Source organism: Rhinoderma darwinii, chromosome 2 (assembly GCF_050947455.1).
Source record: "Rhinoderma darwinii isolate aRhiDar2 chromosome 2, aRhiDar2.hap1, whole genome shotgun sequence".
In the NCBI taxonomy this organism is placed as follows: Eukaryota; Metazoa; Chordata; class Amphibia; order Anura; family Rhinodermatidae; genus Rhinoderma; species Rhinoderma darwinii.
In genome coordinates, this window is record NC_134688.1 from 41254345 (window position 1) to 41273827 (window position 19483).

At 43.4% G+C, this 19483-nt stretch overlaps 1 long non-coding RNA gene across 1 annotated transcript in view; it reads left to right on the forward strand.

Annotated features, from left to right (window-relative positions):
• The window catches only part of LOC142740489 (uncharacterized), a 67063-nt gene that overhangs the window by 17366 nt on the left and 30214 nt on the right, over positions 1 to 19483 (forward strand). The window lies entirely within an intron of this gene.

Consider the following 19483-nt stretch of genomic DNA (forward strand, 5'->3'; position numbering starts at 1 on the left):
TACCCCCATACTGTTACTGAATAATACCCCCATACTGTTACTGAATAATACATTTATACTGTTACTGAATAATACCCCCATACTGTTACTGAATAATACCTCCATACTGTTACTGAATAATACCTCCATACTGTTACTGAATAATACCCCCATACAGTGACTGAATAATACCCCCATACTGTTACTGAATAATACCTCCATACTGTTACTGAATAATACCCCCATACTGTTACTGAATAATACATTTATACTGTTACTGAATAATACCTCCATACTGTTACTGAATAATACCTCCATACTGTTACTGAATAATACCTCCATACTGTTACTGAATAATACCTCCATACTGTTACTGAATAATACCTCCATACTGTTACTGAATAATACCCCATACTGTTACTGAATAATACCTCCATACTGTTACTGAATAATACCTCCATACTGTTACTGAATAATACCCCCATACTGTTACTGAATAATACCCCCATACTGTTACTGAATAATACCCCCATACTGTTACTGAATAATACCTCCATACTGTTACTGAATAATACCTCCATACTGTTACTGAATAATACCTCCATACTGTTACTGAATAATACCTCCATACTGTTACTGAATAATACCCCCATACTGTTACTGAATAATACCCCCATACTGTTACTGAATAATACCCCCATACTGTTACTGAATAATACCTCCATACAGTTACTGAATAATACCTCCATACAGTTACTGAATAATTCCTCCATACTGTTACTGAATAATACCTCCATACTGTTACTGAATAATACCTCCATACTGTTACTGAATAATACCCCCATACTGTTACTGAATAATACCCCCATACTGTTACTGAATAATACCCCCATACTGTTACTGAATAATACATTTATACTGTTACTGAATAATACCCCCATACTGTTACTGAATAATACCTCCATACTGTTACTGAATAATACCGCCATACTGTTACTGAATAATACCCCCATACTGTTACTGAATAATACCTCCATACTGTTACTGAATAATACCCCCATACTGTTACTGAATAATACCTCCATACTGTTACTGAATAATACCCCCATACTGTTACTGAATAATACCCCCATACTGTTACTGAATAATACCCCATACTGTTACTGAATAATACCCCCATACTGTTACTGAATAATACCTCCATACTGTTACTGAATAATACCCCCATACTGTTACTGAATAATACCCCCATACTGTTACTGAATAATACATTTATACTGTTACTGAATAATACCCCCATACTGTTACTGAATAATACCTCCATACTGTTACTGAATAATACCTCCATACTGTTACTGAATAATACCCCCATACAGTGACTGAATAATACCCCCATACTGTTACTGAATAATACCTCCATACTGTTACTGAATAATACCCCCATACTGTTACTGAATAATACATTTATACTGTTACTGAATAATACCCCCATACTGTTACAGAATAATACCTCCATACTGTTACTGAATAATACCCCCATACTGTTACTGAATAATACTCCCATACTGTTACTGAATAATACCTCCATACGGTTACTGAATAAAACTACCAAACCATGCTCACATATTACTACAACATTGTGTCAGAAAAAACCCACCATACTGTTATTGAATAAATCACACTATATATAGACCAATATTACCACCATATAGTGACCTTATAGAGGTAGATGCCAGTTATACACAAGATATATGCAGACCATATAAGTGATTACAGTATAGTTATATCGAGTGACTATTGTGGCAAATTTAAGTTTTTTACATTTTTATACTGCTTTTTTTTGGTAGGTTCCGCTGGAGCGTTTGGACTACGTCGTAGATTCATTGGACTACTCCGATGATCTACTTTAAAAATAAAAAAAAATGGTGAAAGAGGGTTGCATGGGGGAGTTTAGATTTCAATAAAAGTTTTTCTTGTCTGTTTTTTTTAATACTTTATTATGGCCTTAGTAATGGCTGCTGTCTGATTGAGAGCGTCCATTACTAAGAAGGGGCTTAGTGTTAGCCAGTAAAAAGGCTATCACTAACCCCTATAATTACCCCGGTTCTCACTGCCGCGAGGGGAGTATGATCCAGTATCCGACCATCTGAAGCGACGGTAAGGCAGCAGGGCGGTCACAGGCTGGTTTTACCAGGCTGGGAAGGGATAAAAAACGTGGCCCTTCCCACCCTGGTAATGCTAGGCTGCAGCTGCTTTATTGTATCTGGCTGGTTGTGAAAAATAGCGGGAACCCCACGTCTTACTAAAAAAATAAATAGAAAAAAAATTACGTGAGATCCCCTCCATTTTTCATAACCAGCCAGATACAATAAAGCAGCAGCAGCCTAGCATTACCAGGGTGGGAAGGGCCATGGTTTTTTGCCATTCCGAGCCTGATATTACCTGCCTGCGGCCACCCCAGTACCCGCCCTTCTCTTCAGACAGTTTGGTGCTGGATCGTACCCAGCTCTTCCCGGTACTCCTGGTGGCGGTGGGTACCGGGGTAATAATAGGGGTTAGTGATAGCCTTATTACTGGCTAACACTTAGCCCCTTCTTAGTAATGGACGCTCTCAATCAGACAGCTGCCATTACTAAGGCGGTAATGAAGTATTAAAAAACAGAGACATAAAGACATTTATTTTATTGAAATGACAACACTTCCACACAATCCACTTTAACCATTTTATTAAAAAAAAAAAAGAAAAAAAGCTTAAATCAGCGAAGTAGTCCAACGAATATACGACGTAGTCCAAATGGTCCAGCGGAACCTGCAAAACCAAAATTTGCAGTATGAAAAATACAAATAAAGTTGGCTGCCCCCACAGAAGTACAAACATATGAATAAATAGCTACCTTCGGGAACATATTAAAATAATTAGAAAAATTAGGCCTATAAAATAAAACATATCAAATTAAAAAAAATAATTAGAACACCTTACTTTTAAAGAGAACCTTTCACCTCCCCATACATGTACAGCTGAGTGCAGCATGTAATGGGGAGGGCTGCACAAACTCTGGGGCACTTTAAAAAAATTTCCTAGCCTCCTTCGTTATTTAGATATCGGTGCTGTAATATTTGGTGCCCGATATTTAAATAACCCCCTGAACTGTCAATGGGGAGGTAATTGGCAAGGGGGCGTGTAATATCGCTGTGACACTGTCCAATCAGCTACGGTCAGCGTTACAGCAAGAGCTGGAGAGAGAGCGCGTGCACGCAGCTCCGCCACCACTAAGGAACACAAGAGGAGAAGAAGAGTGTGAATTCTTCTTCTTCTTCTGTTCCATGGCATCGGAGCTGTGCGTGCACGCACGGTCTCACTCTTTAGCTCTCGGCAGACAAGGACGACAAGACTGATCTCTCACCTGAGATCACAGTCTTGTACTTGCCTGCCGAGAGCTGAAGAGTGAGAGCGTGCGTGCGCACATGATCTCCTCTCTCCAGCTCATGCTGTTGACATTGTCTGTAGCGGATTGTGTCACAGCGATGTTACACGTCCCCTTGCCAATTACCGCCCCATTGGCAGTTTATGGGGTTATTTAAATATCGGGCGCCAAATATTACAGCACCGATATCTAAGTAAGGAAAGAGGGTAGGAAAAAAAATGTAAAGTGCCCCAGAGTTTGTGCGGCCCTGACCATTGCATGCTGCACTCAAATGCAAATCTGTGGGCAGGTGAAAGATTCTCTTTAAAGTGTAACAACTTTTTTAAAAACTTTTGACATGTCAGAAGTTTTGATCTGTGGGGTCCAAACACTGAGACCCCCCACTAGTCGCTAAAACGAAGCAGCAGAAGTGCTCGGGTGAGCGGTGTGCCGCTTCAATTCTGTTTGGCTTTCCTTGGAGCAGTGTACGGGCTCAATAGAAAGTCTAGGAGTCCGTACACCGCTCACTTGGCTGAAAGTCGATCATAAATGAAGCGGCATAGCGCTCACCCGAGCACTTCTGCTGCTTCGTTTTAGCGATCGGTGGGGGCCTTAGTGCTCGGTCCCCCACCGATGAAAACTTCGGACATGTCACTATGATATATAGAGATATCTATTACTGCGATTGGTGCAAGTTTTAATTACTTTTTATTGAAAATGATTTGCACTTTTTGAGATACAGCTGCTTTGTATCCTGTATACAGAGCAGCTGTATATAGCGCTGAGACCTGAATCCATTAGGTCGCCTATTACCGATTACATCTAAATTATGAACTTAGATGTGATCGGTAACAGCTCGATCCTGCAGGACTCGCTGACACTGAATCAGTCAGTCCCGCTGATCTGACAGATACAGGATACAGCGCTATGTACATTATATAATATATTTATTTTAATTAGCGGGGGCAGGTTTATGGGGAAGGATTAGGGCCTGTTCACATCAGCGTTGGCTTTCCGTTCCGGGGTTCCGTGGGAGGTTTCCGTCGGGTGAACCCCGCAACGGAAAGTCAAACTGAAACCACAGCTTCCGTTTCAGTCACCATTGAAATCAATGGTGACGGAAACATTGCTAATGGTTTCCGTTCGTCACCATTCCGGCAGGTTTCCGTTTTTGTGACGGAATCAATAGCGCAGTCGACTGCGCGAATGGTGACGGAAACGGAAGCTGTGGTTTCAGTTTGACTTTCCGTTGCGGGGTTACCTCCGACGGAACCCCAGAACGGAAAGCCAACGCTGATGTGAACAGGCCCTAAGGCTTCTTTCACACTAGCATTAATATACGTTTACCTCTCTTCCGTCAGAGGAAGAGAGGATCGATACGTTAAACGGAAAGCAACGGCTCCATTAGAATTACCATTGCTTTCAATGGTAATTCTTTTGTATCAGTTGCTTTCCGTTTGTCTCCGTTCACTAAGTTTCCATTTTTTTTAAAGGAAACAAAAGTGTAGTCTGCAGAACTTTTATTTCCGTTCAAAAGAACGGAAACCTAGCGAACGGAGACAAACGGAAAGCAACTGATACAAAAGAATTACCATTGAAAGCAATGGTAATTCTAATGGAACTGTTGCTTTCCGTTTAAGGTATCGATCCTCTCCCTCTGACGGAAGAGAGGTAAACGTATATTAATGCTAGTGTGAACAAAGCCCAATACAAGATATGAATATAAAAAAAAAAAACAGCTGGGATTTGAACCAGCAACCTCCATGTGTAAGGCAGACAAGCTAACCACTACACTATAGAAGCTGTCATAGTCAATGTGTCTGAAACTGTAGTAGTTGAGGGTTTACTATTAGTCTCTGCTGCGTGTGGGTGGTAACTGGTCAGAGACTCACAGTCAGACTGGCTGCCGCAGCTGCTGCATGCAGTGTGCACTGGGAGTGACTGTGAGACTCACCAGTCACAGCTCTGATTGTAGCTTTCCCACGCTAATTAAGCACAGGAAAGCTACAAAGCCAGGAGTATACTGCAGAGAGGGGGGGGGGGGCGTTTTACTGACAGCAGAGGGCTCTATAGGGGGGAATTATCCCCCCACCATAGAGCCCTGACTAGTTACTATACTGAAAGGTTAGGGGGGTCTGAGCATCTGACTGACTGCTCTAAAGGGGGGGGGCAGAATCCCCCCCTATAGAGCTCTCTGCAGTAAGTCAGACGCTCAGACCCTCCCCCACCCACACTAATCCTTCCATTATAGTGATGTGAGGGCTCTATGGGGCGGATTATTCCAGCCCCATAGAGCCCTCTGCTGTCGGTAAAATGCCCAGACCCCCCCTTGCAGTATACTCACGTCACGGGTCCCGGTCCCAGCAAGGCAGGAACTTACCTCAAGCTTCTCGTCGCTCGTTCCTCCTGCAGACTTGCTCCTCTCTGGCTGCATGTGCTGTGTGCAGCGTCAGAGAAGAGGAGGAGTGTTACAGACGTCCGTCCCGGGCTGAAAATGCCGCCCCCCCCCCGTTTGGGTGGGTGGTGCCGCCTGAGGCCGTCGGCTCACCTGGCCTCATGGCAGATGCGGCACTGGTTGGTACAATATGCCTTAAAATCTCGAACACCCTTAGTCCTACTTAGTACAGATGCAGAAAAGGCGTTTGATAGGGTGGATTGGCCTTATATGATCGCTTCCCTGGAGAAATTTGGAATACCGCCTGCTTTTATTCAAGCAATTATGTCCCTATATAGTAACCCTAGTGCGAGGGTGAGAGTCAATGGGGTGCTGTCGAATTCCTTTACCATCACTAATGGTACGAGACAAGGCTGTCCTCTATCGCCGACACTATTTGTGTTGGTCATGGAGACGCTGATCCAGAAAATTCGACAGGACCCTGTTATTCATGGCTTGTCAATAGGCTCATTCACACACAAAACGGCAGCATTTGCAGATGACCTAATGATACTCACTACTAACCCTGAGAGATCGTTCCCGCAGATCACAGATATTTTTTCGAAGTTTGGAGAAATCTCTAATTTTAAAATAAACTTTAGCAAGTCAGAAGCCCTCAACATTTCGGTACCACAAGATATTATTCTTTGCTTAAAAAAGAGTTCTCCTTATCTGTGGCCAGAAACGTCTATTAAGTACTTGGGCATCCGCATTCCCAAAAAACCCTCACTACTTTATAAGCTCAATTATCTAAACTTACTAGCTGACATTAAGGCCTCATTTACACGAGCGTGTGCGTTTTGCGCACGCAAAAAAACACAGCGTTTTGCGTGCGCAAAAGGCACTTGACAGCTCCGTGTGTCATCAGTGTATGATGCTCGGCTGAGTGATTTTCGCGCAGCCGCCATCATAGAGAAGAGGCTAGTCGACGTCAGTCACTGTCCAGGGTGCTGAAAGAGTTAACTGATCGGCAGTAACTTTTTCAGCACCCTCGACAGTGAATTCCGATTACAATATACACCAACCTGTGAATAAAAAAAAGACGTTCATACTTACCAAGAACCTCCTGCTTCCTCCAGTCCGGTCTCCCGGCCGTTGCCTTGGTGACGCGTCCAGTGGCGGATTAAGTAGACCATGGGCCCTGGGCTGTTACCCAAACTTGGGCCCCCCTTCCTCACCGTAACTATTTTTAACACTACCTTTTTGGGCAAGCATTAACAGTGTTACGATTCCCCTTGTCACAGCGCGGTGTCCCTACATACTGACAGGATCACACTGTGCAGGGACACAACCTCCTGACAAGGGGAATTGTCTATCAGTCCTGGACCGCAGAAAGACTTTTTGTGAAATACAAGGATTTCCTATAATAAACATGTCAGGAGAGGTGACAGATTCTCTATAAATCTAGTGACTCACAGGTGACGACGTCTCAGATTCTAGTAGTTTTTTTCCTCTTTTCTTCTCCATCCGGTCCAGCGCTCATGACGACTTCTCCCGGCCATGACTCATTTCTGCAGAATTTGCCACTTAGACGTCTCCTCACTTTTCCAACATTTCCACACCTATAAACGAAAATAAAGTTATCATGGTGCCACATAGTGTACCCCTAAATATAATAGCACCAAACACTGCGCGCCTGAATATAATACCACACACTGTAAAACACCATACACACAGCCCCCTGTACATAGTGCCACACACAGCCCCTGTAGATATTACACACCCCCATAGATATCGCCATACACAGCCCCCTCTATATATCACACATCCCCCTCGTAGAGAGCGTTACACACAGCCCCCTATAGATAGTGCCATACAGCCCCCCTGTAGAGAGCGCCACACAGCCCTCCCCCTCTTGTAAATAGCACCAAAAAGCCCCCCCTATAAAGAGCGCCACACACATACCACGGTGGATAGCACTACACAGCCCCCCCTTGCCTCACAGCGCTCCCCCTTGTATATAGTGCCTCACAGCGCTCCCCCTTGTATATAGTGCCTCATAGCGCTCCCCCTTGTATATAGTGCCTCACAGCGCTCCCCCTTGTATATAGTGCCTCACAGCGCTCCCCCTTGTATATAGTGCCTCACAGCGCTCCCCCTTGTATATAGTGCCTCACAGCGCTCACCCTTGTATATAGTGCCTCACAGCGCTCCCCCTTGTATATAGTGCCTCACAGCGCTCCCCCTTGTATATAGTGTCACACAGCGCTCCCCCTTGTATATAGTGCCACACAGAGCTCCCCCTTGTATATAGTGCCACACAGCGCTCCCCCTTGTATATAGTGCCACAAGGTTATGTACACATTTAAAAACTTTATATTATAATTATATATATATATATATATATATATATATATAGTATGTCTGTGTATCAGTGTGATTGATTGATTTTATTAAAAAATATTTTTACTTTTTGAGATACGGCTGCTTTGTATCCTGTATCCGTCAGGTCAGCAGGACTGACGGGATCAGTGACACGGAGGATCCACCTCAAATCTATCACATCTAAGATTATAATTTAGCGCAGGGCCCGTTTCACTGATCCCGTCAGTCCTGCTGACCTGACGGATACAGGATACAAAGCAGCTGTATCTCAAAAAGTGAAAATATTTTTTAATAAAACGGAATTACAAAGTTGCACCAAACACACATTTTTATTAAAAAAAAATAAAACCGACGTTATTTTTGCGACGTTTTTTCCGTAGACAATGCAGGTTTCGTTTTTTATCGTTTTTATGCACACATTTTTTGCCATTTTAGAATTTTTATTCATAAAGTTTGAAAATAATAGTAAAAAAAGAAGCTTTTTTACGTTTCAGCTATTTTTTTTTGGTAATAACATTGTTTTACCCTAAAATAGACCTTTTATCTGTGATCGTCATTGTCTACCGTAAATTTTAATATATTACATGTCTATATTAGGGTAATTGGGTCAGCGCTAGCGTTACAACAATGATTGGCGGGGGGGGGAACGTTTTTTTTGGGGTGGGTATTTTATGTGTATTTATTATTATTTTTTTTTTTTGCACTTTACTATTTTTTATTACTATGTTCTGATCCTCAAAGGTCAAAAAAGACCTTTGGGGAACCTTATATCTACTTTCTCTTTGTTTTACACCATGTTTTTCCACTGTAACTGGAGCTGCACAGCAGCCCCAGTTACAGGGGAAATCAGCCCTCTCACAGTGACGATTGTCACTAATAGGGCTGTGCTGGGTCTAGTAAGACCCAGCAACAGTCTGCCACTAACGGCACCCGGCGATCATGTGACCTGTCACATGATCACCGGGAGGAATAGAGACAGCGCCGCTGCTGCTGTCTCTATTCCTGTACACAGCGTTCATTGAACGCTGTGTAAGAAGACATCGGAGAAGACAAAAGCAGCGAAAGCTGCTTCTGTCTTCTCCTCAGGGTCCCCGGCAGTCACTGACAGCCGGAGACCCGACATTCAGCTGCCCGATCGCGCGGGCAGCAAGTTAAAACCCGAGCCGTAGAAAGTCTATGGCTCGGGTTTTAAGCACCCGTCCCTGACCGCTGGCCGTAAAAATACAGCCAGCGGTCGGGAACCAGTTGGGCAGGAGGATAATCCTGTACTGACCTCAGCGCCGGTGACCGCCCGCCGGCTCTTCTCTTGCTGCTTTGGAGTAACAGAACAGCCGTCCGTCGCTGTTCTGTTACTCAATGGCGGCGGCCCGCACTGTCAGGGAGGCGTGTCCTACCCCTGGATCCCGGCGAATTCCCTGCTCCTCCCCATCTTCGGCCGTTAGCAGCGCTAGCGCGCTGAATAGATTTACGAGATAATGTGCGTTTCGGGCTGCCATGGGCCCCCTGGAAGCCTCGGGCCCCGGGCGGCCGCCCGAAACGCCCATATGATAATCCGCCACTGGACGCGTCCCTCTCTTGTCATCCGGCCCCACCTCCCTGGATGACGCGGTAGTCCATGTGACCGCTGCAGCCTGTGATTGGCTGCAGCCTGTGCTTGGCCTGTGATTGGCTGCAGCTGTCACTTGGACTGAATTGTCATCCCGGGAGGTCAGACTGGAGGAAGAAGCCGGGAGTTATCGGTAAGTCAGAACTTCTTCTTTTTTTTACACGTTCATGTATATTGTGATCGGAAGTCACTGTCCAGGGTGCTGAACCACTTTAACTCTTTCAGCACTGTGGACAGTGACTGTCTCCTGACGTCGCGTACCGGAACATTTTTTGCCGGGTTCGGTCAAAACGAGTTCGGCCGAACCCGGTGAAGTTCGGTGCGCTCATCTCTAATTTGACACTCCGTTTGGATTTTTGTAAACAGAAAAGCACGTGGTGATTTTCTGTTTACATTCAGTTTGACAGCTCTTGCGCGAATCACGCAGTTCGCACGGAAGTGCTTCCGTGCGACATGCGTGGTTTTCACGCACCCATTGACTTCAATGGGTGCGTGATGCGCGAAAAACGCACGATTATAGAACATGTCGTGAGTTTTACGCAACGCACTCGCGCTGCACAAAATTCACGCATTGTCTGCACTGCCCCATAGAGTAATATAGGTGCGTACGACACGCGTGAAAAGCACGCGCGTCGCACGCGAGTATGTTACGCTCGTGTAAATGAGGCCTAAAACTTACTTACACTCCTTACATATCCCCTTTATGTCATGGATGGGTAGGAGAAATCTCCTCAAAACCTATATTGTCCCTAAATTCTTATATGTTCTTCAAACTGTACCTATCTGGCTTCTTAAGTCCTTCTTCCTATTAGTCAAGAAAACCTTCTCTGCATTTATTTGGAACAACAAACGTCCTAGACTAGCATATAAATACATTATAGCAAACTCCCGCTTGGGAGGCTTTGGCCTCTCCGATTTAATGTCCTATTATAGGGCTAACCATTTACGTCGGTGGACCATCTTAGCACATCATGACTTGAGGAATACCTATGCTTCTATGGAACGCTCTCTAATGTCAGTAAAAGAAAAACAGGCCTTCTGGGGTTTACGTCATGTTACTGCAGGCAAATTTTGCAATGAGTCTCTACTCAAGGGCACCATACTAACTTGGCAGGAGGTGAATAAATCTTCTGCATTGTTATCCTCCCCACCCTCCCTAATGCCATTGAGTTTACTTCCATGTCTTCAACGTAACTCTGACTTCTCCTTCTCGGCCCCTTGGGACATCCCGAACACCCTAACTATATCAGACGTTCAAAAGCTTTCAGGAAATACCGAAATAATGGGTCTGATTGTAAAAGCTAATGTTCCACCAGGGAATTTTTTATTGACACATCACATTCTTAACCCCTTCCCGCTCCTTGACGTACTATTACGTCATGGCAGCTGTATCGTTCGCGCTCCATGCCGTAATAGTACGTCTCGGGAGTAACGGCCGTTTCCGCCGTCCTCCCGACACATACAGGAGCTGTGACGCTGCTGTCTTGTTCAGCAGCTGTCACAGCTCCTACAGCGGGGACCGATCGCTGTGTCCCCGCTGATTAACCCCTTAAAAACCGCGTTCTATAGAGATCGCGGCTTTTTAGGGGTTAAGCTGCCATCGCCGGCCTGCTACGCGATAGCGGCCGGCGATGGTGACTATGGCAACCGGACACCAAACAATGGCGTCCGGCGATGCCATAGACGGAAGCCTAGTGGGTCCTGACAACGTCAGGACCCACTATGCTTGCTGTCAGTGAGTAGCTGACAGTTCTAATACACTGCACTACGCATGTAGTGCAGTGTATTAGAATAGCGATCAGGGCCTCCTGCCCTCATGTCCCCTAGTGGGACAAAGTAATAAAGTAAAAAAAAAGTTAAAAAAAGTTGTGTAAAAATAAGAAAATAAAAGATTTAAAAGTATTAAAAGTAAAAATCCCCCTTTTTCCCTTATCAGTCCTTTATTATTAATAAAAATATATAAAAAAACAAATAAACTATACATAATTGGTATCGCCGCGTCCGTAACGGCCTGAACTACAAAATTATTTCATTATTTATCCCGCACGGTGAACGCCGTAAAAAAAATAAATAATAAACCGAACCACAATCACAATTCTTTGGTCACTTCACCTCCCAAAAAATGGAATAAAAAGAGATCAAAAAGTCGCATGTACCTAAAAATGGTACTGATCGAAACTACAGTTCGTTACGCAAAAAATAAGTCCTCGCACGGCTTTATTGATTGAAAAATAAAAACTTTATGCCTCTTAGAATAAGGTAACACCAAAAGTGAATGATTGTTTACAAAACTTATTTTATTGTGCAAACGCCATAAGACATAAAAAAAAACTATAAACATCTGGTATCGCCGTAATCGTATCGCCCCGCAGAATAAAGTGAATATGTCATTTATAGCGCACGGTGAACGCTGTAAATAAAAACGAAAAAAAAAACAATCGTACAATTGCTGTTTTTTAGTCACCACGCCACCTAAAAATAGAATAAAAACTGATCAAAAAGCCGCATGCACCCCAAGAAAACTACAATGGATTCCTCAAGGGGTCTAGTTTCCAAATTGGGGTCACTTTTGGGGGGTTCCCAATGTTTTGGCACCACAAGACCTCTTCAAACCGGACATGGTGCCTAATAAAAAAGATGCTTCAAAATCCACTGGGTGCTCCATTGCTTCGGAGGCCGGTGCTTCAGTCCATTACCGCACGAGGGCCACATGTGGGATATTTCTCAAAACTGCAGAATCTGGGCAATACGTATTAAGTTGCGTTTCTCTGATAAATCCTTTTGTGTTATAAAAAAAATGGTATAAAGAGGATTTTCTGACAAAAAAAAAAATGTAAATTTCACCTCTACTTTGCTCTAAATTCCCGTGAAACACCTAAAGGGTTCATAAACTTTCTAAATGCTGTTGTGGATACTTTGAGGGGTCTAGTTTCTAAAATGGGGTGTTTGATAGGGGTTTCTAATATATGGGCCCCTCAAAGCAACTTCAGAACTGAACTGGAACCTAAAAAAATAAATAAATGAGGCAATACTTCGCTTCTTACATTATACTGATAATGAGCCGTGCCCACCCCGAGATGACCCCAGTTTTGACCGTTTGTATAAACGGAGACCCCTATTAGACCGTTCCAGTGCCCGGTTTTCCCAAGCATACACCCCTGAGAAGTGTATTTCTATTGATGAGTCCCTGGTACATTTTAAAGGGAGGGTTCAATTCCGCGAGTACCTGCCGGGTAAGAGGGCAAGGTATGGCGTGAAGATGTATAAGCTGTGAGAGTGCATCAGAGTATACCTACAGGTTTAGGATATATGAAGGAAAGGCCACCCCCAAACCAGACTGCATCCTGGACTACAATAGGTACATGGGAGGGATGGACTTGTAAGATCAAGCCCTGAAGCCCTACAGCGCCATGCGGTGTGGTATAAGAAGCTGGCCGGGCACATCATACAGATGGCATTGTACAATGCGTACATGCTACGTCGATGTGCAGGCCAGACGGGAACTTTCCTGGAATTTCAAGAGGTGATTATCAAGAACCTAATCTTTAGGGACCAAGAAGGGGGGGGCACCCAGTACTTCTGGAAGCGAGCCCACACGCATCGTACCAGGGCAACACTTTCCAGGAGAAGTTCCCCAAACTGGCAAGAAGGGAAAAAGTCAAAAGAGGTGCAAAGTCTGCTATAAGAGGGGGTAAGGGAGGACACAATATATCAATGTGACACGTGTCCCGAATAACCAGAGCTCTGTATGAAAGTGTTTTAAAATTTATCATACATCCCTTGGTTTATAATTTACCCCAATTTTACTTACCCTGATGCACTCCACACAGCTTATCCCCCCTCGTCTTTCCCCTCTGATCCCTGCTGTGTGTCCAGGCAGCTGATAACAGCCACATGTAGGGTATTGCCATACCCGGGAGAACCCACATTACAGTTTATGGGGTGTAGGTCTCCGGTCAAAATGGCCACTACACCTCTAGATGAATGCCTTAAGGGTGTAGTTTTTAAAACGGGGTCACTTCTTGGGGGTTTCAACTGTTCTGGTACCTCAGGGGCTTCTGCATACATGACTTCGCACTAGAAAATCCCCAGTAGGCCAAATGGTGGTCCTTTCCTTCTGAGCCCTCCCATGGGCCCAAATGCCAGTTTATCACAACAAATGGGGTATTGCGGCCCTCAGAACAAATTGCGCAACAGAATGGGGTATTTTGTTTCTTGTGAAAATAAGAAATTTTCAGCCAAAACTACATATTATTTGAAAAAAATAATTTTGTTTTCATTCCCAGCCCAATTCAAATAAGTTCTGTGAAAAAACTATGGGGTCAAAATGGTCACAACACCCATAAATGAATTCCTTGAGGGGTGTAGTTTCCAAAATGGGGTCATTTGTGGTTGGTTTCTATTGCTTTGATACCTCTGGGGCTCTGCAAATGCGACATGGCACCCGAAAACCAATCCAGCAAAATCTGGACTCCAAAGAACACACAGCGCTCCTTTCCTTCTGAGCCCTCCCATGAGCCCAAACGGCAGTTTATCACCACAAATGGGGTATTGCCGCACTCAGGACAAATTGGGCAACAGAATGGAGTATTTTATTTCTTGTGAAAATAAGAATTTTTGAGCTAAAATGACATATTATTGGAAAAAATATATATTTTTTTAATTCCCAGCCCAATTCAAATTAGTTCTGTGAAGAAACTATGGAGTCTAAATGGTCACATTACCCATAAATGAATTCCTTGAGGGGTGTAGTTTCCAAAATGGGGTCACTTCTGGTGGGTTTCCATTGCTTTGATACCTCTGGGGCTCTGCAAATGCGACATGGCACCCGAAAACCAAACCAGCAAAATCTGTACTCCAAAGAACACACAGCGCTCCTTCCCTTCTGAGGCCTCCCATGGGCCCAAATGGCAGTTTATTGCCACAAATGGGGTATTGATGCACTCAGGAGAAATTGGGCAACAAAATTGAGTATTTTGTTCCCTGTGAAAATAAGAAATTTTGGTAAAAAATTACATCTTATTGGAAAAAATGTCATTTTTTTAATGTCACAGCCCAATTGAAATAGGTGCTGTGAAAAAACTGTGTGGTCAAAATGCTAACAACAACCATAAATGAATTCCTTGAGGGGTGTAGTTTCCAAAATGGGGTCACTTTTGGTGGGTTTCCATTGCTTTGATACCTCTGAGGCTCTGCAAATGCGACATGGCACCCGAAAACCAATCCAACAAAATCTGGACTCCAACAAACATATAGCGCTCCTTTCCTTCTGAGCCCTCCCATGGGCCCAAACGGCAGTTTATCACCACAAATGGGGTATTGCCACACTAAGGACAAATTGGGCAACAAAATGGGGTATTTTGTTCCTTGTGAAAATAAGAAATTTTGATCACAAATGACATTTTATTTGAAAAAATGACATTTTTTTCATTTCAGAGCCCAATTCAAATACGTGCTGTGAAAAAACTGTGCGGTCAAAATGGTAACAACAACCCTAAATGAATTCCTTGAGGGGTGTAGTTTCCAAAATGGGGTCACTATTGGGGGATTCCTACTGTTTTGACACCTCAACACCTCTTCAAACCTGGCATGCTGCCTAAAATATATTCTAATAAAAAAGAGGCCTCAAAATGCACTAGGTGCTTCTTTGCTTCTAGGGCTTGTGTTTTAGTCCACGAGCGCAGTAGGGCCACATGTGGGACATTTCTAAAAACTGCAGAATCTGGAGAATACATATTTAGTAGTGTTTCTCTGGTAAAACCTTCTGTGTTACAGAAAAAAAAATGAATAAAATTGAAATTCAGCAAGAAAAATGAAATTTGCAAATTTCACCTCCACTTTGCTTTAATTCCTGTGAAATGCCTGAAGGGTTAAAAAACTTTCTAACTGCTGTTTTGAATACTTTGAGGGGTCTAGTTTTTAAAATGGGGTGTTTTATCAGGGTTTCTAATACATAGGCCCCACAAAGCCACTTCAGAACTCAAGAGGTACCTTAAAAAAAAGGCTTTTGAAATTTTCTTAAAAATATGAGAAATTGCTGTTTATGTTCTAAGCCTTGTAACGTCCAAGAAAAATAAAAAAATGTTCAAAAAACGATGCCAATCTAAAGTAGACATATGGGAAATGTGAACTAGTAACTATTTTGGGTGGTATAACCGTCTGTTTTACAAGCAGATGCATTTAAATTCAGAAAAATGCAATTTTTTCAAAATTTTCTCTACATTTTGCAATTTTTCACCAATAAACACTGAATATATCGACCAAATTTTACCACGAACATGAAGCCCAATGTGTCACGAGAAAACAATCTCAGAATCGCTTGGGTAGGTTTAAGCATTCCGACATTATTACCACATAAAGTGAAATATGTCAGATTTGAAAAATGGGCTCTGAGCCTTAAGGCCAAAACTAGGCTGCGTCCTTAAGGGGTTAAAGAATGCCAAAAATTAAGGATTTCCCCTGTAGTACCTCACACTAATACTTGGTTAGAAGATTTGATGGCTGTAACTCCATACACTGTCCCGAAATTATCCCAGCTATATCAACATACTTTGATGATGCAAATGGATTTCAAACCACGATATATTGGGAGGTGGGAGGAGGAGTTGGGGGTGCAGCTCACTGAACCTGAAACACGTTTTATACTAGCGAATTCACATGGTTTCTCTAGATGTACGAGAATTCAACAGAACTACTTTAAACTTATAACACGGTGGTATAAAACACCGATAGTACTTGACGCTATAAATAGCTCAGTCTCAGATCAATGTTGGAGGTGTAGAGGGGATATCGGATCACTATCACATATCTGGTGGCATTGCCCCCTTATTCAGCCATATTGGATTCATATAGGAAAAGCCATAAATACCATCTGCTCTCTTAATATCACATTGACTCCGGAATTGGTACTATTATGGAAACCCATAAGTGGCTTTATGCCAAAAAAAAAAACAATCTACCAACCCATATGATAGCTGCAGCAAAACTACTGATCCCCTTGTTGTGGAAAGACATCTCCCCCCCTACTTTTACGCAATGGTTAGATAAAATGTTTGAAATTCAGCGATTTGAAGAACTGGCACATTGGGAATCAAAGACAAGGGGCAAATACTTATCTACCTGGTCTCCATGGCTAGATTTCCCTGACATTACTAGCCTATAAATGGTATCCCAAAGTGTCGTAATATAGAATTGACCAAGATCTAGTTACCTAGTGCAGAAGAGGTGTTATAACAGAGTACAGACCACAATACCGTATATTGCTTTTTATCAACACTTCAGCTACTCCACCTGAATTGCCTATTGACACATACCAACTACTTACCCTTCCTTGCTTCACTTTCCCCTCCCACTCCTGTCTTTTTGTTTTTCCCTTGTGTTATGTTAAATTGTATTATTTTGTATTACTTGCTTATTCTTTCTGACGATTAGCAAGGGCTCTGCGTAGCCAATGTTATAACATTTTGTTATACCCGCTTGTTCAACTATATATAACAATAAAAACAGATTGAAAACACAAAACATCATTCCCCTCCCTTCAGCCCCATCCAACATACAGTCCCATGTAAAAACATCACTCCCCTCCCTTGAGCCCCATCCAACATACAGTCCCATGTAAAATATCACTCCCCTCCCTTCAGCCCCATCCAACATACAGTACCATGTAAAAACATCACTCCCCTCCCTTCAGCCCCATCCAACATAAAGTCCCATGTAAAACATAATTTACCTTCCTTCAGCCCCATCCAACATACAGTCCCATGTAAAAACATCCCTCCCCTCCCTTCAGCCCTTTCTAGCATACAGTCCAAAGTAAAAAAAAAATGCATCACTCCCCTCCCTTCATCTTCCTCCAACATACTGTCTCCTGTGCAAAAAATCACTTCTTTCCATTCAGCACCTTCGAACAAACAGTCCTATGTTAAGAACATCACTTCCCTCCCTTCAGCCGCCTCCAACATACAGTTCCATGTAAAAACATCACAACTCGCCATTCAGCCCCCTCCAACATAAAGTTCCATGTGAGAACATAATTCCCCTCCTTTTAGCCCCCTCCAACATACAGTCTCATCCTGCAATCCCTCACTCCTGTATTAACCTGTATACACGTGTAGAAAAGCACACCGCTACTGTGGCACATATGGCCTCTGTATGGGGGTTATGTGTGCCATGACTGACGGGAGCATCCAGAGGTCAGTTTCATCCTTAGGTCAATTCCTTAACTATCAATATTATGTTTTTATGTAAGCCCCCATTGGTGGGGAGATTAGTGGGTGATTACCTTGAATCCCTGGCCATACTTCCTGTTGTATACACTACTGTAATTTGGGATGACCCACCTTTCCTCCCAAGAGGCCCCAACACTTGTTGTGATATCATACCTAGCAGGAGCACAACCGAGACTGCAGGGGTTGGGTGACTGACTGATCCATGCAGAGACAGGTCAGAGAGGAGGTGGAGGTGCCACCTAAGTCGGGGATGAGGAGGAGAGCGGCTTACTGCAGAAAATGGCCCATCTAGCCCTTTGCCAGTAATGCCAGATGGGCAGACCCAGGGATGGAATCCGGCCGCTTTGCCCTGGTTCTCCCGAACCGGTTGTTAAAATTACAGCCAGTTTGCAGAACTGGGCTGAAGTGGGAAAACCGGAACCCGTCCCCTGCACGCAATTGTATCCGCGTCCTTAGGACGCGGATACAATTGAGTTGCCTTGCACTGCCCTGGCGAGGCACAGGATGCCTCGCCATTAGACGCTTTAACGATGATGCAGTTGGGTTGCTCTTCATCGCGCCGCTGCGTCGTTCCGCTGGAGGAGGAATGACATCGCTGGAGGACGGCGAGGGAACGGGACAGATAAGCATATATTGTTTTTTTCCCCCTTTTACTGTGTGCAGTGTTGGGGGCCTTATCAATAGGGGACACTAACTACAGGGGAGGACTATTTAGGGGGCACTAACAATAACTACAGGGGACTATATAGGGGGCACTAACTACAGGGGGCTATATAGGGGACACTAACTAAAGGGAGCTATATAGGGGACACTAACTACAGGGGACTATACAGCGGGCACTAACTATAGGGGACTCTGTAGGGGGCACTAACTACAGGGGATTGTATAGGGGGCATTAACTACAGGGGACTATATAGAGGGCACTAACTACAAGGGACTATATAGGGGGCACTAACTACATGGGGTTCCAATATACAGGTTTCCAGGCCATCAGGACTACTATCATGGGTAAGACTTCCTGAGTCACCAATCTTAGGGGTTATTTGCTTCAGAAAAGATACACCTTGGACATCTTTTTCTTAATCTTATAGCTTATACCCAATTTACTGACTTTATACAAGATAGCTTACTGCCCTAGTCACATGCCCTCTATAACAGGGACTTTAAACACATCATACACTTGGTCGTGTTTTTTACCTGTGTTTGTATTATATAGAGTCTCTCCCTTCATGTACCTTTTTAACATGTATGTTTTTATATGTATTTAATAAAGATCTGATATTTTTTTCACATATATTTGGCACTATACTCTATTTCTTATGTGTATATAAAAAAAAAGTATGCACTAACAGTGCTTATTCCCATTGAAGTCAACTGGAAGCTTTAAAGAGTGACTGTACTTTCTGTAAAGTTTTGATATGTCATAGACATGTCAGAAGTTTTAATCGGTAGGGATCTGGGTACTGGGACCCCCACTAATCGCTAAAACGATGGGGTAGAAACAGAC